Raw genomic sequence first — 17,046 nt, forward strand, 5'->3', positions numbered from 1 at the left:
ACCCATGCATCACTGCACTCTAGTGGACCAATAGTGAACCTCCCCATTAAAAACATGTATTTTGGCGCGCTTCCTCTCCCTGTCCAAAAGAGTCCGTCGTTTCGGAAGCGGCAAAACTCTTTTTTTTTATGTCAGTGGAAGGACGATAGCAGGTAGCAAGTAAGACTACCCAGAAAGTTGCACATGGTTTGACTCCTTGCAAAATGAAAAAAAAAAAAAAAAAAAAGTTGCATGTTCCTTTCAAGACTATGTTAACATGGAGAAATATTGTAGGATTGCAAGATTTTTTTTATGACAGCTACAAGATTCTTGTAAAGTGAGAACCTGCCTTTATATTAATAAATTTGTTTTCGAAGTGAACAAAGAGCTCTCGGAACATTATAAATAATAGGAAAATTAATTTTATACATTTAATTCTGTTTTATTACGTTCAATTAAAAATACTTTTCTTCAAGTTTATTCTTCTTTCTTGTAATGTCCTCGTCAGCCGCGACGGCGCCATACCGCAGGATCTTCAAAATCAAAAAAGACTTCCTGGAAAGATAACCCGAAAAATAATTATTACAGTATGTGTAAAAACGAAGAAACAACCAACCAACAATATTAGTTTTCTCTACACTTATAATTAATAACTAATACTATAATTAACTATAACTAATACTATAACTAATACTATAATTTATTTAAAATACAGAGGTTGATTCAGTTATATTGATATGAATTATAATGTGCTTTTTACCTAGTAAATGCGGTGTTTTCACCACTGGTTGTATTCAATCTGCAGACCACCTCTTTAGACAATTGCCCGGCATTGAAGTTTTCGTTGTAGGAGACTGCGTTGTACCTGGGCCATGGTTATTGCATCCCATTCCTGGCTTTCTACAGGCGGAAGACTGTGCTGACTCGACGATGGGACAGGCGCCGCTTGACAAGTCCGAAAGCACAATGAAATTTTGGGCTGGCATCTGGACTCTTTACAGGGATGTCAGAGAAGGGAATTGCTGCAATTCCAGTTTCCTGTTCCATATGGCGATAGAATTCCAACGATGTTTTCGTCGTGTGGCTGAATGCCTTGTATTGGTGCAGTTCAACCTGGTTCACATCTTGTCCGTACAATGCTGGGATTACATGCTGGTACATTTCAGTCAGGACATGAGTCCGGTAGTACGTAGCACTGATTTTGACGTTTTACTGCACCTTTCGGAGACGAAGTTTGTCCCTGCATCAGAAACCGGCTATAGTTATGAAGCCTTTCGGGAAACAGTTGTAGCTGCTCGTGTTGATATGGTGGGTCCAGGACTCTGTGACGCATATTTCCGTATAATATTATTCACAATGGCACGACCTACATGAAAATTACGCAATTTATACATTTCTACGATGCTCGGCGCCATGAACGTCACAGTGGATGCAATCCAGAAACAGTTGGAAATGGTCACAGTGAACCTCTCCACGCTCTATTAAGTTTTGTCGGCATCAGATTACACTCGACAACACTGCTTTACTGCTTGACTGATGAGATACTATTGCTTACCTCGTGGCAATCTCAAGGCGATGGGTTGCGCATGCGCTGTACAGTTGCACATTGAATTTAGCTTAATATAACTGAATCAACCTCTGTATAATGAAACATAAGAACATCTCAGTTACTAGAAAATCATAGCTACTCTTGTCGCTATGAGATCGAATAGATTTTTGTAGACCAGAAATGACTAACTAATAATAGGTTGTTGGGCATTTCGAGGTCAAAATTCAGAATGCATTTAACTTTCGATGGAGACTTTCCCAACATATTTAACACCACGATCCCTTTTATCACATAATCTTTCTAGCGAGCGCTATAAGTACTCCGTCAGACAACTAAATATCAGACTGATTTTATTGTGACCAAACAGTGAATGCAATCCAGAAACCAATATGTGCGTTCGAAAGAGTAATTCCTCCTCTACAATCTGGCAACACCGCATTGTCGCACACGAAGCATGACGGGAAATACGACGCCATTACGAGCAGTCACTGAGAGGTCCTTGTCACGCAAGCAGCATGAAGTAGAGAGCGAATATCAAATTATGTGTTAAACTAGGTAAAAGTGCCACAGATACTATTGATTTGATGCGGAGAGTGTATCGGGATTACGGAGAAACTTCGACTTCAGAAGTCAAAAGTGAAGAAAATGCTCCTGTGTTTCTACGACAGTAAGGGTATCATTCATCATGAATTTGTACCAGAGGGTCACACAGTGAATGCCCAGTTTTATTTAAATGTTTTGGAACGCTTCATCAAGAGAATTCGTCGTGTTCGGCCTGAATACTCAAACTCAGGTAGAGATGCGCACGAGACGAGTCGAGACAGGATTTTTCTGACAAAATTCGAGTCGAGACACGGCTCTTCCAATAGAGAAATATACATTTTTCGAGTCGAGACATCATGTTTACAGCGCATTTTCGAGACGAGACAGCCACAAATTTTGTCTCGTGCGCATCCCTAACCCAGGTAGGTGGTTCCTTATCCATGACAATGCACTCGCTCACTAGGCAGTATTTATTCAGAAAATTTTGGTCAAAACACAAGTGTGTGTGCTGTAGAACTACCTATTCTCCAGATATGTCCCCCTGCGACTATTTTCTCTTCCTTAAACTGAAATTACCTTTAAAAGTATAACTTTTTGACGATGTTGAAGATATCCGAGCAGCTGTGACAAGGGCATTACGGAACATATCGCAAACTGAGTTGCAGAGGACGTTCTACTTCTTGGTGGGTTGCACCACTCGTTCTTTTGACGCAGCAGGGATGTACTTTGAATAATAAACAGGTAGGGTCTATTATTACATTATCTTTGTTTGGCCACAATAAAATCAGTCTTATTACTTAATTGTCGGACAGTATAATTACGGTTTATAATAAGCTCTTTAATTATTGGTGGCCGTAGCTTAGAGTTGTATATGTGTCCAAGCCCTACACACAAATAATTCTGCAAAGAATAACAAAGGATCCGAAATGAAACTCCAATTATCGACGAAATTATTTCTCAATTGCTTACTTATTAACAAACAGAGCACATCTATTGCCAATTAGTGTTTAGAGATTCTAATTCCTTTCGCGCAGACGAGAACATAATAATTTATTTATGATGCAAACTGATAAATGATGCAAACTATTCTTTTCTAAACCATGTCAAGGTTTTCCAGCGATAAATATTCCAATCTCGTTTCCTTTCCGTACAGGGTGTACGGAATTTCTTTAATATTTCTTTAATGTTCCTCACTGTATTTTATAACTGAGCTTGGAATTAAGTTTATGTATATCAAAACAAGAAATTAAATATATATATATTGCTTCTAGATTCTAATTTACACTTATCTTTTCACCTCCCTTTGCGACCGTCAGGTAGGGCCTATTCCTCTCGCGGGCTTTTATAGGTACTTTCCCCAGGTTGAGAAGCCCCACCGTAGAGGATAGTTATATATTACTTGATCTATTTTACAATAGAACATGTCTGGAGGGAAAGGCGGAGCCACCAAGGGTTGTTTACCCCTTTCCATCTCTGGCGTTGTCACTTCTCAGAGAACATTAACAAAGTCAACGGTGTGAATAGAAGCTACATACAATACCTCCACTACAATCAGCAACGTCTAATATAAATGGCCAGTCCGAAGCTCTTTCTGAGATCTAAGACCAATCGAATTAGAATTCGCTTATATGGTACTCGTGAACATAATTAGTAATTTTTCTTCCTTCATAAGGACTGTTGTAATTGACTTCCTTATTAAATACTAAAAGTTCCCACTGATCCAACTTTTGCTAAGTCTGCCGTATTAGAAAATGGCGGACAAAAGTAACTTTCATGCGATTTTTGGCTAATTTCGTAAAAATTGTATCAATTCGAAAGAGCAGAAAATTTCCTATCAAATAAAGTTTTCAAACTTTCCCCTAGATTCACCAAACTTCAGAAACGATGTTACATTTGGGAAAATTATATTAAAAACAACTGAGAATTGTCAGATTGATGGGAACATTGAAATACTTTTACGATTAATGGTCATCATTTGACTTTAGATAATATTTTTTAAAATCTTACAAACGATATAAGTAGCATTAGAGTTTTCATTTTTCTTAAAATGACAGAACACAAAATATAGTTTTAGAAATAGAGGTAGCTCGAGGGAAGGAGAACATTTCTCCGATCGCCAAGAAATGAAAAATATCCTAAAATTTAATTTTGGTGATAAAAAACATCATTTACAAATGAATGATAGCAATTAATCCTAAAAGTATTTTGACATCAATCTGACAGTTCTCAGGTATTTCTTAAATACAATTTATCGAAAAGTGGCCATTATTTCTGGACAATGTTGAGTTTTGAGAAACACATTTAAAAAGGAATTCTGTTTGATACAAAATTTTCTACTCTTTTCTAATTGATCTGTTTCCCTTTCTGTCCAACTTTTGTCCTTTTTGAAATATTAGCCAAAACCCCAATGAAGGTGACTCTTCTTAAGTATTTATTCAACATGGCGGCCTTACCTAAAGTCAGATCGTGGGGATAATTAGTGGGAGATAAGGAAGATAATTACAACAACCATATGAAGAAAAAAAATATTATTTATGTCCACGATCGATACGTGAATCGACTGGGCAACTAAGCATTTTGGGCAATCTGCAACAATCATTTCCACTTGGCCAATGTATGATTTTGGGGTCCGAGAATAGCAAAAGAGAAACACAATGAGAAAAGGAGAGGAAGGGATGACGTAAGAGAACGGTTTTACAATCTGAGAAATACAGAGAGAAACACAACGAGGAAAGGAGGGGAAGGGATGACGTAAGAGAAAGATTTTACAATCTGAGAAAATCAGAGAGAAACACAATGAGAAAAGAAGGGGACGGGATGACGTAAGAGAAATGTTTTACAATCTGAGAAAGACAGAGAAAAACACAATGAGGAGAGGAGAGAAAGGGATGATGTAAGAGAACGGTTTTAGAATCTGAGAAAAGCAGAGTAAAACAGAATGAGGAAAAGAAGGAAGGCATTGGCGTAGGCGAACAGTTTTACATTCAGAGGGAGACAGAGAGAAAAATAATGAAGAAAGAGAGGAAGGGATAACGTAAGAAAACAATTTTACGTGAGAAAAGCAGAGTCAATCACAACGTAAAAAAAAGAGGAAAGGGAATGGCGAAGGAGAGCAGTTTTACAATCTGAGAAAGACAGAGAGAAACGCAATGAGGAAAAGAGGGGAGGGGATGACGTAGGAGAGCAAGTGTTGACAGTGTACATGTACTCATGTGTGCACGAGTAATATGCTTGCAAAACTATTTAATTTTCTTTTTCCCCTGACACCACTGTCTTTTATCAACGTCAGGTTATCTCCTAAGTCTTTCCCCTATTACTGAGAAGGCAAGCCATACACTGTGACGTCACAGACCATTCAAATAGAAATGACTGTTCTACAAGAATGAACCGAATTTTTAGTTCGATGTCTTCTAGTTCTTCACTATTAAAGCTATGTAATGGTGATCCATTAGTGTGTAGGTTAAGAACATTAATTTCCGTTCGGTATTGATAAATAAGTGGTTTTGTTTACTGTCGTATGCTATTATACTCACCTCTTCTACTTGGGCATGCACACGAAGCATCTTGAGGGTAAAAAACACTAAAAAAACGACTGACAATACAAGTACAGCTTTTGACACAATCCGGCTGCTGAAGTTCCCTTTCTGCCTTGAAGAGTCTACATAAGCCGCCCATATCCATGAGCTTACCATAAGCATAATCACCTGCAACAAAGAACATAAACACAAACTACCTATTAGTACTGTATATGTTTTGGTTGCTCTGTTCAGCATTTTTCTCATTTGATAATACACTGAATGCATGTATTTGACGGAGCTTAAATTCACTGAAAACATGAATTTATAATGAGTAGAGACTTAATATAATTTTGAAGAAGTTTGAAACTATATATATCAAAGCTACCGTGCACAAATACTGTTTGTGTTTGTTTTCTCGGGGTTCTCTCATTTCCTACCACTTTTTTCATTTTACCATTTCGTTCATTATCATAATTACGATTGAACTTAGCCTGAGAGCTTAATTCTGCGACGTTAACCCTTTCGCTGCGGAATTAAATCGTCGTGGGTTCCTGGAAAAGAGGCAATTAACCAGCCAAAAAAATGAAATGTTCATATTTCCGTGAAATACTGTCAAATTTATCCCCAATAAACATAATGGGTGACATGCAAAAATAATAAAAAATGACCAATAGTAGTGTCAAACCCATAGTTTTAAGGTCGCTGTGATGAATAGTGACTCTGCCACTCCCGATGCCATCGTCTGAATTCAGCTCCATTGGGCTTGGGGGTGATGGGCGGAAATTGTGAGGTGCGTGACATGTAAAAATACTCGGAAACTACCGATATTAGTGTTCAATCTATAGTTTTCATAGATGAAAAGTGACACCCCCGATGTCGTTTAAGTCAAATTTATCTCCCATCCAGACGGGCGTTGAGGGGATTAGAAACGTGACACATAGAAATAATCAAAATAATCAATATCAGTGTAAAATCCATAGTTTTTGAGTCGCTGAATGTAGAAATAACCAAAAATAATCAATATCAGTGTAAAACCCATCGTTTTAGGGTCATTGAATGTAGAAATAATTAAAAATAATCAATATCAGTGTAAAGCCCATAGTTTTGGAGTGGCTGAATATAGAAATAATCAAAAATAATCAATGTCGATGTAAAACACATCGTTTTGGGGTCGCTAAATATAGAAATAATTAAAAATAATCAATATCAGTGTAAAAGTCCATAGTTTTGGAGTCGCTGAATATAGAAATAATCAAAAATAATCAATGTCGGTGTAAAACCCATAGTTTTGGAGTCGCTGAATATAGATATAATTAAAAATAATCAATGTCGATGTAAAACCCATCGTTTTGGGGTCGCTAAATGTAGAAATAATTAAAAATAATCAATATCAGTGTAAAAGCCCATAGTTTTGGAGTCGCTGAATATAGAAATAATCAAAAATAATCAATGTCGGTGTAAAACCCATAGTTTTGGGGTCGCTGAAGTGACTAGTGACCCTCACACTCCCGATGCTGTTTAAGTCCTACTTCAGCCCGTATCGGAATGAGAGTGAAAAGGACTTTTATAATTACACTTTCATTGATTGATTGATTGATTGATTGATTGATTGATTGATTGATTGATTAGAGTTTAATTGGGAAGTCAGCTATTTGTCCCCATCTCGATATAAATACACATGCCAAAAATAAAAGTAAAAAAATCAATATATTAAAATACTGCTGAAAAAGGTAAAAAAATAAAAGAATAGATAGAATAATAAATATATGAGAATAACAATAACAACAAATGGGAAATATAGAAGAATAGTAAGTAGTAGGATAGAACAACACCAATAAATATTTATAATAGTCACAATAGAAAAAATATATAACGAACAATAAATAGTAAACAAAAACAATAAAATCTCGGAATAAAAAGTAAAAATCCAGCAACAATAAATACACGAGGAAAAGACAAGAAAACAATGATATAAAATAGAGAATCTGTCTATCTGCCTATAAATAAATGTGAAGCTGTATGTCACAGTTTCGCCACCGCTCCGCCTAGTAAGATTGCTATGTTTTGAGCCAATATTCATGGCGGAAACATGCATAGCCAATCAGACGTGCCGATGCTCGCTTGTTTTTTTGAATTCATTAAGTTCATAGAATGAAGATACATATGGGCAGATAATCTTTTTTCTAATATCCTTGGAAAAACTCACAGAAAGTGAGCAATGTTAGAAGTGTGCACAAAAGAGAGGACATGCTCAACAATAGTAATATCATTACCCAACGATTTTCATTGAAATGTATCCTAAAAGGAGAAAGGGTACAAATACTTTCCGAACTTTATTCTCCCCGTGCGAAGAACGAGCATTTTAACTAGTTTTCATGTATTTCAATTTTGTATATTTTATTCAAGTTTATGTCCGCCCTTTTCAAATGCATATGTCACTCATAACGCAGACATAGAATAACGGTTTGCGGCATCTTGAAGAGCAACTCAAACAGTTTTTTGTTGTTGGTTGTTAATTGTTGCTATGTGTTCAAGTAACAAAGTTTATATGAGTTTTTGTTATTTGTTGCAGGTGTTCATGAATAAAGATGACAACAGCACAAGCGAGCGCAGTGTATGGTGTAGTTGACTGAGACTAAATCACCAATTACCGTGCAAAGGAACTTCAGACGAAAGTACTAATGGAACCCACCAGACGTCAAGACCATTAATTTATTTGAATTCCTTCTCACTGATTTCCACAGCGATGGATTGGGCGCGATGGATACACTCCTTGGCCACCTCGATCTCCCGGCATAACTCCTATGGATTTCTTCCTATGGGGCTATGCCAAAGATAGAGTCTACGCCATACTTGTACGTGATATTCCTGCTCTTCGTCACAAAATTGAAGAAGCCATCAACTCGATCACACACACACATGCAAGCTACACAACACATGGCGGGAGACTGATTATCGACTGGATACTCTGAGAGCTACTAACGGCGCCCATATAGAAGTGGATATATAGAGAAAAAAAAAACTGTTTGAGTTGCTCTCCAAGATGCCGCAAACCGTTATTCTATGGCACTAATAGTTTGCATGCAATTAATATTTGTAATCAGGAAGGTTTCATGTGGACACCCTGTACAATATTTTCGCCTTCGTAACTTTAGGGTCTTACGAGACACTTTATTTTTCGATTTAATTTTGAACCCAATACTCCTTTAGGATATGCCCTTTAATCAAAGTGGTAACAAAACCTACCTTGAGGTAGATACTAAGTATGTCCCAAGATTCATTTCAAAGTTTTCAGTCATTTCCCCGTGATACGATTACAAACAAGACAGATCACAACTTTCAATGTGAAGGGACAAAAATAATAAAAAGTATCTCTTTCCTCTTAAAAGTTTTTTTTTTTTTTAACGCTGGGACAAGTGTCCGGTTATCCTTAAAGACGAGTTTATATGCCAAGTTTCATCTCCCTAATTTCAAGGATTTATACGGTATTATATCTTGGATAAAACATTTGAATCTTCTTTACCTATCTTAACATGCGTATCTTCTTCTATATAAATAAAAATGAAAGTGATTACGTCCGTGACTTAATAACTGTTGAATAATCCGACCGATCTCCATCAAATTTTCAACATAGATGAGGTTCAAACATGGGATAGTTTTTTTTTCTTTATTTCACTTTGACGGTGATACTTAGGGAAGGAGCAAGAAGGAGTTAATAAAAAATGATTGCAAATGACCGGTATTAGTGTCGAATCCATAGTTTTAGGGTTTCTGAGATAAACAGTGAGATTTCCGATGCTGTTTAAATCAAAATTCAGCCTCACAGCTTGGAAGAGGGGGGAATATCTCGTGTTGTAAATTTTGAAAATTTATATGTTCTGTTTGAAGAATGCAAGACAAAAAACATCGTCTATCAGAAAGTGCTTCAGTAATATTAAAAAGTGACTGAGTAATTGAAGACTTTGGGGCAAAAACAGGTTAAGTCCAAAAACTGAAAATGTAAAGGAGGTAGCTTCACAACGGTTTCCACTCATCCCATTTTCTTCAAACTTGGCACATATATAGTAAACCAAAAATAAAACAACACGTATTTTTTGTTTCTTTCGGAAAATAGGGTAAGGGGGCAAAGGTCCCCTTTTCAAAAATGGGCCCTCTTGATTAAAAGGGCCACATTAAAGAAACGAAACTCTGCCGATGCAAAGATGACTACAAAATAGGAAATACGGGTTTTGTCGTTTTTGCGAGAAATGAGTTTAAGGGGGCAATGGCTCCCTTCGAAATGACAAAGGACCCGCACAATCTTTACGGAAATTAGATTTCTGTGGAATTGCTTAAAATCGTGATATGTTGTAGATATTGTTTACCTGAGAAAAAGTCTCAACGGGCACAACCAAAAATCATTGACCGTTTTGCCATTATAGGGCCACTTTTTTTAAAACAGCCAGGATAACGATATTCTGGATTTCATTAAAAATGACCGAAACTGTGATATATTGTAGATATTTTGATCCTGAAAAAACTTCTTAACGGACATAACCACCAATCACTGACCGTTTGGCCACTACAGGACCACTTTTTTGAAAGCAGCCGAAGATAGTGATTTTCTGGATTTCGATGAAAATGACTGAAACTGTTATATGTTGTAGATATTATGATCCTGAGAAAAATTGTCCAGTGCTTTCCAGGGTTTTCCTTTGTCCCTCAAGATGAACATCGGAATGTTGTCTATGCTTAAATGATGTTAGACGCTACTCTCCCCCATCCCTTCTCCTGCTTGTTGAATATGACTTTTCGTGGCTTCATACAATTCCACCAAAATTCCAGAATATCCTTACCTTCTGCTGTTTTAAGAAATGCGGTCCTGTAGTTGCCAAATGGTCAGTAATTGGTGGTTGTGTCCATTGAGACGTTTTCTCAGGATCACAATATCTACAATATATCACGATTTCAACCAATTCCACCGAAATCCAGACCTACCTTCTGCCGTTGTCTAAAAACGTGGTCCTTAAGTGGTCAAACGGTCAGTGGTGGGTGGTTGTGCCCATTGAAACTTCTCTCAGGATCCAATATTAACTGCATGTTATGGCTTGAAGCAATTACACCGAAATCCAGAATAACGTTACCTTCTGCTCATTTAACCTTTACAGGACGAACGACTCAAGGGTTGAGCCAGCGGTTTAAACCTCCATCACTTCCCTCCTAATAAACCTAAAGAGTTGACTTAGGTGTCTATCTCTTTAGGAAGGATCGAACGTTCTAACGGTGTGCATTTCGTCTATTCTCTTTCCAGCCTTAGAAAAAAGTAGATGTAAACAAACCCACCTGACTACCAGTTTGTCGATGACCAGTGATTGGCTGTTGGTCTCAGTGCACTAGTATCCTACCGCAATATGATCCCTACTAAATAATAATTTCAAATAAAAATATCTGAATTTACCCTCCATTTTGTGATAATAAACGCAATATATATATAATATTTAACAACAGATGTAGCTTTACTTCAACCTCACCCGTATCTGGACATATAGTATTTACTGCGCATACGTATGCGTTCACGCGCCTTCCCCACTCCTTTAAAATTATTGTAGAATGCAGAGTTTCATGGCGACGATGTGTGACAATAATCCATTTTCGTCTCGTGTTATAAACACAAGAGAGGACAACAGGAATAGAGACAATCTCGTTTATATAAGTATTTAAGAAAATACTAATCTCCAACATAGCAGTAGTCAGTGTCAGTCCGTTAATTATTTACCAACAAACTGTAGCCTTATAGTCTGGAAATTATGCGACAACAGTAAGTAAGCAGACGATCTTGCTGTTCACGTCTCTCGCTGCCAAAACACGTGTGAGCCGCGGAGTAATTCATTTCGCTTTGTTTACGCCTACTTTGTTCTGAGGCTGGAAAGACTTTACATCGGGAGTCAAGCAGCGGAAGGATAGGGGGAGAAGTTGGATGTACAAGTTTCCCCTCCCCCCAGCATTTGGGGAAGGGAGACTCTCCCTCCAAAGGTGCTACAAGCATAAAGGTGGTATCAATAAAGATAAATAAACATCATAACTAATGATACCCTGTGTATGCCATTCTTGCGAACGACAAAACAGTGTAGCCAACTTAGGGAAAATGTATTTTTTATTTCAATTTTTTTTAAATTTCTTTTTCTACTTTTTTACGGGTTGGGCACGAGGGACACAGAAGTTACCTTGTTGAAATCTGTGTTTCACAAGCTTTCAAATGAGTTATGGCTTATATCTCTGTGCCAATTAGGGACGTCAGGGTAGACCAAAATATTTCGAAAAATGTGTACAGGGTGATTCTCGTAGAAAACATATTCGGATTTTTTTCTCACTTGGTATTCAACTTTCGCCCTTCACTTTTTGCATGATTGTACCCAATGACTGGCGTACACGTGAAAATATTTTTCCTGCGTACGACAAGCAACAGTGTTGCCAGCTCTTGACAAATTTCCTAAAACAAAATATCTCATTATCTACAAAATTTCGTCTTATTCTTCTTCTACAAGTTTGGCATGAGGGGCACAAAAGTCCTTTCGTTGGAATTTGCGTTCTATAGCCTTAAAACGAGGTATAGTTCATGTCACTGTGACAATTAGAAGGGGTACTAGGGACGCCAACGTAAAGGTCTACGACTTTGTTGAAATCAGTATCCGCCCTGTAAAAAAGTGGCCCTATAGTGGCTAAACTGTCAGTGATGGATAGTTGTACAAATTGAGACGTTTTCTCATGATCACAATATCTACAAAACATCACGGTTTCATTCATTTTTACCGAAATTCAGAATACCGTTACCTTCCGCTGTTTACAAAAATATGGCCCTGTAGTGGTCAAACGGTCAGTGATTGGTGGCTGTGCCTATTGAGACTTTTTTTTTGCACTATCACAATATCCACAACATATCACAGTTTCAGTCATTTTCACAAAATCAAGAATATCGTAATCTTCAACTGCTTTCAAAAAAGTGGCCCTGTAGTGGCCAAACGGTCAGTGATTGGTGGTTATGTCCGTTAAGAAGTTTTCTCAGGATCAAAATATCTACAATATATCACGGTTTCGGTCATTTTTACTGAAACCCAGAATATCGTAATCTTCGACTGTTTTCAAAAAAGTTGCCCTATAGTGGCCAAATGGTCAGTGATTTTTGGTTGTGCCCATTGAGACTTTTTCTTATGTACACAATATGTACAAACGTACCACGATTGCAAGCAATTCAACCGAAATCTAATTTCCGTAAAGATTGTGCGGGTCCTTTGTCATTTCGAAGGGAGCCATTACCCCCTGAAACTCTTTTCTCGCAAAACTGACAAAACCATTATTTCCTACTTTGTAGTCATCTTTGCATCGGCAGAGTTTCTTTTCTTTAATGTGGCCCTTTTAATCAAGAGGGCTCATTTTTGAAAAAGGGGCCTTTGCCCCCCTTAACCTATTTTCCGAAAGAAACAAAAAAAAATACGTGTCGATTTATTTTCGGTTTACTATATATGTGCCAAGTTTGAAGAAAATGGGATGAGTGGAAACCGTTGTGAAGCTACCTCCTTTACATTTTTATTTTTTGGACTTAGCCTGTTTTTGTCCCAAAGTCTTCAATTGAACATATTGCTAATTTTTCTTATTTGAACCCAGCAAAGCAGGTAATTGACGCTAGTTTCAAATAATTTCAATCTTAATCATTGGTATCGTAACAAAAGAAGTTTTTTTTTTTTTTTATTTTGTTCAAATCTTACGTTTTTGGATATATTAATATGGCATGAATTTTCAGTAAATCACATTCATTTTTCCATATAATTATTTATATTCCCCCTTTTCGTTCCAGGAGCGGAATTCTTGAAAACGCTGAAATACAAGTTTCCTTTATTTTTCATTGAGAGTTTATATAACGAGTTTTTCATTCCTCACTCAATCGAATCTTCACATTTGCAACTTTGTTATTAAATAAAAGGAAATTCCAATACGATTAAAATTGCCGTTTGTTTTCCCTTTGGTGCAGAATTATCAGAATTATTTTAAAGTCTATACGCTAGTAGCAAGCTTGGTTGGCCCACCGTTGAGGGTTGAGTGGGATTTGATCAAAACGGTGGGTGATGGTCGGTGCGAACCTATAACGGGAAAACTTACGTCTGCCCAACGTTGGTTAAATGTATGGTTGGCCAACATCAACTATTCTCCCGACCTTCAGGCAACGGTACTAAAATTGACTGTTTTCCTAACCAAGAAATACGTTTAGCGTTGGCTAAATGTAGGGTAACCGCTCTTTTGGTTGGGAAATGAGTGGGAAATGGTCGTTAAAATGGCCAAACCTGATGTTGATCCAACGTTGTATGTCGCATCGCCATCATTTTCCCTACATTGGGTTAACTGATTTTGCTACTAAGGTATCCAAAATTTCAAATCTACAATTGAAGCGAATCCTCACATTAGGACCTTTCTGATTGATGAAAAGGAAAATTTGAGCATTTTATAAATGTCCGTCTCCCTACTTGGTGTGGAATTCCCAAGAACGCTGAAATCCACGTTCTCTTGTTTTTAATTAAGAGTTCATATGCCGAGTTTCATTTCTCAAACGCCTTTGATTCACGAAATAAACTATTCTTAGGGGAAATTTTGAACCCTCTTTTACCCTCATTAGACTATTTCCAAAAATCCTTGCTTATTTATTATGCTCGTGACAAAAGGAGTATTTTCTCTAAATTTCACGTTTCTACTTACAATAGTATGGCCTCGGCCGTGATGAGTCACCCATTGCTACTTTGTTTTTTAATATATATAATGGTATAGATAATATGTGTGAGCAGAATTTCACATACAAAAGCGCAACCTAAAGCTTAGACCTAATCGTGTACGTACCCACTTCTTCGATATTCGCCTCGGTTAGAGGTATCGGGGAGATCAAATATGCACGTTTTTTCTCTGGTTATTTTGATGGACGAGTTGCTTATATGAAACCCACATTACTTCTTTGTTCCGCTGGCCTACATAACAGCAAAGGATAAATTCATATTTCCCCTGATTACTTCTTAGAACGCCTTGTCCGTATGCAATTTCTTATTTCTTTGATCTGCGGGCTTACATAACAACAAGGGATAAACATGCGGGCACTGAGATAGAAACATTCGTCGTTTTCTTTTCTTTTCATCCAGATAATGAATTAAGACCGGGTAATGACGGGTTCTTTCTCTTTTTATCCAGGTTCTGAATTAATACCCGGTAACTGGATGCTTACAGCTAGTCTATACTATCATGTAAAAAAAAGTAGAAATGGAAGGCTTACCATCGTCCAGGTCACTGCTATAGATAGAAACTGATATTTGGAGAAAATACTTTTCTTATCGTAGAAGAAAAAACTAAAGTAAGATTTTTTTGGGGGGAGAAATACCCATCTTAAAGGCGATTTAAAATTTCCCCAAAAATAGTGTATCTCACGAATCCCTGGTGTTAGAAGCATAAAACTCAGCACATGAACTCTTCATTAGAAATAAGATAATATATGTTTCCTCGTTTTTGAAAATTCCGCTCCAAGGGGGAAGGGACAGTCATAAAATACTACTCAATTTTTTGTTTTTTCTAGTTGTAAAGTGCTAAATGTGAGGATTCACTCAAGTTGGAGATAATTAAGCTCTTAAGCCTTTTAAATTTTGGGGTTTTTTGAGGTATTTTGTAGACTTTCACTCAATCAGCTATTGCGTCAAGACTATTTTTAGGAGACTCATGTTTCATACCTCGTTTTTTCTTCGAAATAAAGCAAGGTTTCCAACTGTACTAGTCAAATTTTCCTATTATGTACCTAAGGCAACAAAATTCCCGCTCAAATTGGGAAAAGATTTTTTTTTTTTTTTTAAAAAAAGTTCACTTTTCCCGTTAATTTCTCCTCTCAGGTACACGACACTGACATGCAAATGTTACTACAAAACATTTTGCTTCATTCCGAACAAAACGAGTTATGAACCATGATCCTGGGCTAAATAATCTTAGTGCTAAAATTCGTTTACTATTTTCCCTCCTCATTTTTGGGTAATAATTACTAATGTATTGTTATTCAATAAGCTCTAGCGTCAAGAGTGTTCATTGTAGGACCATAGTTCGTACCTCGTTGTGTTTGTAATGAAGCAATGTTTCTAACTGTATTACTCAAATTTAACTATTATCTACCAGAAGTGGAAAAATCCCGCTCAAATTAAGAAGATGAGATTATTTGTCAGGAAAAAATCACTTTTTCGGGAATATGCTTAGCCAGGAGTGGTACATTTAGAAACGTCGCTTTCATTACGAACAAAATAAGGTACAGAGCACGATAGTACAATGAACACTCTTGACGCTAGAGCTTATTGAATAACAATACATTAGTAATTATTACCCAAAAATGGGGAGGGAAATTTAGTAAATCAGCTCTAGCACCAAGACTATTTGCTCTAGGATTATTGTTTGTACCTAATTTTGTTCGTATTGGAGAAGTGTTTCCAACTGTACCACTTGCGTATCCCAGTCGTGTAACTGAGGGGAGGAATTACCATCCAAATTACATAAAGAAGTAGAGGGAAATTCAAATTTTCAAACATTCCCTTTCTCGGGAATTTATTCTCTCAGGTGCATGACAGCGCAACGATGGTGGTACCGTTGGAAACGTTGCACCATTACAAATAAATGAGGTACGAACCATGATCTTACAACAAATAGAGATGACACTGTAGCTACTTTACTAAACACATTGACTAAAAACGTGTTATAGGGGAAAATTGAGAATGTTTTTGAAAAATCTCTATTTACCGTATGATCATGATTCGTACCTCGTTTTGTTTCGAATGATTCTAATTTTTAAACGATACCACTCGCATGTCCCTGTTATGTACTTGAGGGGAGGAATTTCCGAAAAAGGAAAAAAATCCTGAAATATCCCCTTTTTCCACTTTGGGCGGGATTTTCCTGCTTCTGGTACATTATAGGAAAACTTGAGTGGTACAGTTGAAAACATTCCTTTATTACAAATACAACGAGGTACAGACTAATGGCGATATACTATTAATCCTAGGATTAATAACGATATATCAGGATTATTATTATTATTATTTTTTTTTAAAGCTCTAAAATTTGCCCTTTTCTTTTTGCCTTCGTCCATGTCTGTGATATTAGTGCCCCTAAGTATCGCACGCGTGGCTGCAAAATGCCCATGAAACATATTTTTGATGCATTCCCGCTTGAAAGAATGCAAAAAGCTCAGTGCAAAAAGCTTTACTAGAGATTGATAAAGCAAATTCCGAAGGTCGACGCCATGATCGACATATAAGCCATAAAGTGTAAAAGGGTTAATTAAAAATAAGGAAATAACCCTATTCCCGGGTTCCTGATAATTCTACTCCAAAAGAGAAAAAAGGGAGCACTTTCTATAATATTGAAATTTCCATTTATTTACTCGCAAACTGTCGAACGTGTTGAGTCGCTTAAGTT

At 36.9% G+C, this 17,046-nt stretch overlaps 1 long non-coding RNA gene across 1 annotated transcript in view; it reads right to left on the bottom strand.

Annotated features, from left to right (window-relative positions):
• Positions 1–418: 418 nt before the first annotated feature.
• LOC145673763 (uncharacterized) overlaps positions 419–17,046 on the bottom strand; it is a 219,771-nt gene continuing 203,143 nt past the window's right edge. The window contains exons 2-3 of the long non-coding RNA XR_014128796.1: positions 5,605–5,775; positions 419–534 (exon numbers count right to left, since the gene is read on the bottom strand). This is a non-coding gene — a long non-coding RNA (uncharacterized LOC145673763). The remainder of the gene's footprint in view (positions 535–5,604; positions 5,776–17,046) is intronic.

This window comes from Thermobia domestica, chromosome 17 (assembly GCF_964235325.1).
Source record: "Thermobia domestica chromosome 17, izTheDome1.hap1.1, whole genome shotgun sequence".
NCBI classification, from domain to species: Eukaryota; Metazoa; Arthropoda; class Insecta; order Zygentoma; family Lepismatidae; genus Thermobia; species Thermobia domestica.